Genomic DNA, 6703 nt, shown 5'->3' on the forward strand with positions numbered 1-6703 from the left:
CCAAAAGAGGTCCAAGACTTGAAAATTTCATCTATGTATTGACACTTAGTCTCATTTTGGCCTCGATATTTCAATGACTTTATTTTTTATCTTTTCGGCCTTGGATTATCGATTTTTAAATTGATTCATGATCATAGATGTCAATAGGTCATGTTAGGTGATTTTTTGAATTTTTGGACTTTGTTTAAGTTATGTTTTGATGCACAAAACAGTGCATCAATGCGATCAAGCTGCGACGTGTCAGTAATCACGTCGACACCATCGATGCGTGTGTCGAGTATTGCATCGCTGGGCAGTTTTTGTGTATTAAAATCCAACTTTCCAAGGGAAATTAAGACATTTCCCCCTCACCTAATTCAATTTAAACACGAAATTAAACTCTCAAAGGGGCAAATTACATTCATTATTCATAAAATCCTCTCAATAACAAAGCCCTAGTTTCTTCAAGTTCCAAGAAATACTCTGCACTTTTCCATGAAATCAACATTCAAAGTATGTTAGGTGTTCATCCTTGGGTTTCCTTCCACCCTTGGAGTTCAAGAACCCTTTTTAAACTACAAGTTTATTGATTTCATGAATTAAATATTTGAATTGGATTGTATTCACGTATGTATTGATGTATGGTTTTCAAATCAAGATTCATTACAAGTTTAAGGTGTTTTAATTAGCAAGCATGTAGAATTATGTGATCCTCATATTAAACCATTGAATTGCAAGTTAAGTGTTGTAGCCATGTGTTTATATCTTGATGAAATCCATGTACATTATTTATGCTCCCAAGTGTTTGATAGAATGCCTATGTAAATTGAGTAGTGAATTCATCACATGTCATCATGTGGTCCAATTCATGTACAAGTTCATGCCTCTCAAGTGTTTCACAAAATATCTAAATGAATGCATGGTGACAAGTAACCAATATATTGCCTTCAAGATTTTTTCTATATTTTACTGTTGATGCTATCGAGTCCTGGTGGTATTCAATACCCGACAATCTAGCTATTTACCTAGAATTACAGTAGCTACAGAATAGTCTCAGTAATGTCACAAGCAATAGTACTCAGCCAGTTACAGAAATTAGTGAAATCAATCAAGTTCAGTCATTCAACACAATCAGTATTAGTTAAGTCAAGACCAGTATAGTCTAGTGATCAGTTCAGTGTCTATTCAGTTGGGAGTAGGATTCAGCATCGAGCAAACCCAGGTATACGAGCATTCCCGCTAGCAGAGAGTTTGACCCTTAGTAGCAGTCACTACATTACAGAACTACGTAGCCAACATAGGCTAAGTCGTCGTCTTGCCAGATTAGGGTTGACACAATTATATATACATTTTATGAGTCTTTCTGTCATATTAGGGTTGACACAATATAGTTAGTATCCCTTGGAAAGGTGCTAACACTCTTCCAACTGGGGTCACAGGTTGGACCCCAACTCAGTTTATAATCTGAGTATTCAGCTAGATGGGCACTCCCACAGTGAGTTTCAGTATTCAGTACTTAGAAATTAATATTCAGTCTCAGAATTTAGTAAGGAACTCAAATAGTTCTACAAAACCATGGCTATCAGTTATCAGTTGCTTAGCCATCAAAAATTAGTACTTTAATATTAGTCTAAACTTTTAGTTATCAGTATTTAGTTATTACAATTTAGTATTTCAATTTCAGTCTAATTTAGACAGGCGATATATGTGCAGTATTGCATATTCAGCATGATCAGTAGTTACAGTTTTGCATGTACTCTCATCCAGTTACTTCATGATGTTTATTTAGTCAATTATCATCTCATGCATATGAATCCATGTATATCAGCCTACATCACTTAGCATACCAGTACATTCCATGTACTGATGCATACTCTTTCTTTTATGCTATGATGTGTCATATCATAGGTTCTGATGCATAGGCTCCTGATGTACTTAGCAACTCAGGTTATTAGCAGCAGTTATAGTGGTGAGTCCTTATATTTTAAGGAAAAATTTATTATTTCAGCATTCCAATAGTTCAGTATTTTCAGTAGTCGAAGTTTGTTGGGTACTTATCCCATCAACTTCATATTCAGACTATTAGAGGCTTTTGTACTAGACTATTTTAGATAGATGTTCAGTTTTTTAGTATTACTATCAATATTCAGTATTTGTTTTCAGTTTATGAACCTTATGGCAATTTTAGTCTAACTTCTGCATATATTTTAAGTATTATTATTTAGTGCTCACAACAGGTACCAGTCATGGGTTATCTTGTGGTCCTTCAAGATTATAAGTACTGTGTGACACCCAGGGTGCAGTCTCGGGGCATTACACTTATGAAGAAATTCTAGTTGAGATCCTTGATCGACAGATTCATAGACTAAGGAACAAAGAAGTTCCCCTAGTCAAGGTTCTTTGGTGGAATCAGTCCGTTAAATGAGCCACCTGGGAAGCGGAATCAGATATACGAACCAAGTACCCTTATCTTTTCTCCGCAAATGCAGATTAAGCTTAAGGTAACAATTTTCCCTAGAATTTTCACTTCACCATGCTCAGTTTCAGCAGCATATCATTCTCATGTCAGTCATGCATTCGCTAAACTAGTTCAGTCATGTTTCAGACTCAGTCATGTAATCACGTTTTCATTACATATATTCAGCATGTAGCCTTAACTCCTCAATTTTTCAGCTTAACCCATCTTATTTGAGGATGAATATTCACAAGGGAGAGATATTACAATACCCCAAAATCCAAACCAATATTACAACCAATCTTCAAGCACATGTGAGATAAATCATAGTGCTTTGCTAGTCTTGTGAGCAAGTTTGATGTGTATTAAGGCCTCAAAAACTCCAATCTATTAAACGAATCAAAATATCACTTACCGATTTAGTTTTTGAGAAGAATGTTGCTATAGTCAACTTCAAATGAGCATATAATTTGTTCTACATAGAATATTCCATTTCAAGACCCACCAAATTATAGGAAATTGAATTAGATTTCCAATGATACCAATTTTTCCTAAATCCAATACATGTGTGAGAAGTTATAGGACTTTTACTGAAAGGAAGTAGCCCATCACGATTAGGCCACGTCACGGTGATGGCCAAAATCATATTCGTCCTTTTCCAGTGGTGCACTGGATGGTACCCCGTCACGCCAAGGGGAAATTTTGCATTCATCCTTTTCTATTGAAGCACAACGATGGCACCGCATCGTGCCAAAGGGCAATTTCAAGATTGTCCATTTCCAGTGGCAGAACGCGATAGCACCGTGTCGTGCCATAGGTCAAAATTAGGATTTTTATTCTAGTTCCAAGTTTTAATTTTCCAAGGGCATTTAAGTCCTTTCCCTTCACCCTATGCCGTCCAAACATTGGATTTAAGTCCCAAGAGAGCATTATTTGCTCAATATTTCACAATTCTCTTAAATTAAAGTAGCCCTCTTTCAAGAACAAACCCTAACTTATCCAACTTCAAGAATTCATCATGAACTTTCTTAATTTCACCCACTAAGGTATGTTAAATGTTCATCCATGGGTCCCTTTCACCCATGGAGTCCAAGAATCTAATTTCAAAATCAAAGCTGTGATTTTAAATTGTTACTTTAACCATGAATCCTCATAAATGGTTATTCTATATCATGTTTACATGAAATTATTGTTCTTATTAAACCCCACGCGTTTCAATAGTGTTATTGGCTGATTTAAATCATAATTAGTGATATTGAAATCATACTATTACTACAAGCTTTAAACTAGTCATATTCTTACCATAAACTATGAGTATCAAGTATCTGATAAAATGCCTACAAGAATGAATTTTGAATAAATGCTTTCACATTATGTTCTCAAAGTTTTAATACTATTTTTCTAATATTTCTATCGAGTCCTGGGGGTTATGAATACTAAAAACATAGATGTTTACTTGGTCTCAGTTTCGTCAAAATAATTTTAGATATGTTTGAGCATTATTAGTTCAGCCGGTTATCATAATCAGTTAAACTTAGAATAGTTCAGTATAATGAGTTAGTTTAGTTGGAAGTAGGATTTAGCATCGAGAGTTTAGGGATGGTTGCTTCCCCATCAGATAGGTAGAGTCATTAGTAGAAGTCCTTATACTCTAGAACTATATAGCCAGTATAGGATATGAGGAGTCACCCGTCAGTTTAAGTTGACTAACTCTCAGGGGTCACCCGTCAGTTTAGGACTGAAACCCTTAGTCCTTAGGAATAACACATTAGTGGATCCACACAGCCAGTGTTAGTACCCATGGCACGGTATTGAAACCCTTTCAACTGATGTCACAGTTTTAACCCCAATGGCACGGTATTGACAACCTTCCAACTAGTGTCACAGGTTGAACCCCAATTTTCTCATTGGGGCATGCCGGTTAGATGATAACTCTCACAGGCTCAGTTCAGTATTTAGTAAACTTTAGTTAAGGCTCTTATTGACCATAGAATACAGTTATCAGTAATTCAGTTATCAAATTTTAGTGTTTCAGTTTACAAATTATTTTTAGAATCATGTGATATTTTTGTTCATGCAATCTCAAATTTTAAAGCATCCGCATATTCATATCAGTTATTCAGTTATATCATGTTATTTAGTCGATTATTATTTATGTACATGAGCCCATGCATATCAGCCTAACCCCATTTAGAATACCAGGACATTCAAAGTACTGACTGCATAATTGTTTCTTTCCCTATGATGTCTTATATCACAGATTAAAATGCTCAGTTCTCTAACCGCACGTAGATATAACAAACTATCAGTAGTAGCAGTGGTGATTCCTTAATACCAAATTTGCCTAAATTTGATACTCGGTTGAGAAGTTATGGCAGTTTTAGTGTTAATAGTGTGCTATTCAAGCAACCATCGCATCGCAATGAAGGGTAAATTCCCAATCGTCAATTAAAGTGGCCCTCCATAATAGCCCCACATTGTGGAGAAGCCTTATTTCCTATTTTTCAATTTTTAGTGGCTCACCGCGATGGTGGCACATCGTGGTGATGGCCCAAATGATAATTCAGTAGAGCATCGCGATAGCTTCGCATCGCGGAGAACTTCCAGGTCCCAATTGTCTAATTCCAGTGACCCACCATGATAGTGGCGCATCGCGGTGGCATTTCAATTCAAGAAAATTTTGCTTTTTCCAGTTTCAATTAAATATGAAAAGGGGTATTTTGGTCAATTTCCAAGCCCCTAATTCGTGTAAAACATAAGATTAAGCCTATTCTAAGAACTTTATGCTTATTTTCATCCATTCTTTCTCAAAGAAAAACCCTAGAGCTCCAATGCTTCTTCTCCAAGAAATCAAATTCCTCCGTTGTTTTTCAAAGAAAGCTATGAATTGAGGATTTTCAAGACAAGATAATCAAAAAACTCATCTTCAAGAACTCAAATAGGAATCCAAAATTCAATATTTCTTCATTTAATGATCTACCAAGGTATGTGGGGTTTATGAACAAGGATCTTCTTTCATCCTTCTTCCCAAAAATCAAGTTTTCACTATAAATTCATTTAATTTTAAAACAATATACATGAGATTTGAATTAGGGTTCATACTCATTATTGCTATTTGCAAGATTATGAGTTTTTGAGAGATTTTGAAGATAAATTGCATGTTTATTTTCATATTTTCATGCTTATTGCAGTAATTTCTAGATTTAGAGATGAATTATCATTGTTTTCATTATCATGCATGAACTTTGTGATGTTTTTACATGAACTTGATGCATGGGTTATTAAGCCTAAGTTTATATGTTGATATTTCATGAAAGATGATTCTTTAAGCATCCTATGATCAGATTATTTATAGATTTTCAATAAACTTTTGATCTTTTAATCCTCAAATAATTTTTGGAATCCACTTTACAGATTTATTACAGACTACAGAAATCAGAATAGCTTATCTATAGATTTAATAAGATAAAATCATAATTAGTTTCAGAATAAACCCTTTTGCTAGTTTTTCAAGTGGATTTCCAATAGAATGAGCATATAAATTAAAGGGATTAGTATTTAGCACCGAGCAGGAAGTGTGGGATTAGTGTGTCGTATCTTTCACAAAACTATATAGCCAATGTTGGTACTGATTATATGACTATTCCCATTTCTATATGGATGACAGTTATAGAGGTGATCACTTAGCTCAGTTTATACTCCTTAGCAAGAGTATGACACCTCTCCCCATCGTGAGATTTTTTCCATAGGGGAACAAAACATTGGACTCTATGTTAGCTCATATAATTTATGTCGGTTAGAAGAGCCACCCTAACAATAAAGACTTTTAGAATAGTTTTCAAAATATCTTTCCCTACAGACTATAGATTTCAAAAAAAAATAACAGTCAATGCTTACAACTTTATTCGAATTATGCTTTACAAAAAGATCATAGTTATAGATTTCAACTTTTAGATTTCAGACTCAGAAGTAAGCTCATTATAGACTTAGACAGTATGATTTATAGACAGAACATTAGTACAGCTTTCAAAACTAAATGTTATGACTCACTAGATTCATAAAGTATGATTTAATTCTTATTATTTCAGATTTCAGTAATTCATATATACCAACTTATGTGAGTCAATTACAGTTAGCATGCATTGTTTCATAAATTATGATGATGAGATTATGTTTTACGCATGGATTACACCGCCATATACTCAGTACATCCTCAAAGTACTAATCCATATATATTCTATGTTCTACATTATCTCATAATATAGGTTC

The sequence above is a fragment of the Capsicum annuum genome, chromosome 8 (assembly GCF_002878395.1).
Source record: "Capsicum annuum cultivar UCD-10X-F1 chromosome 8, UCD10Xv1.1, whole genome shotgun sequence".
NCBI lineage: Eukaryota > Viridiplantae > Streptophyta > Magnoliopsida > Solanales > Solanaceae > Capsicum > Capsicum annuum.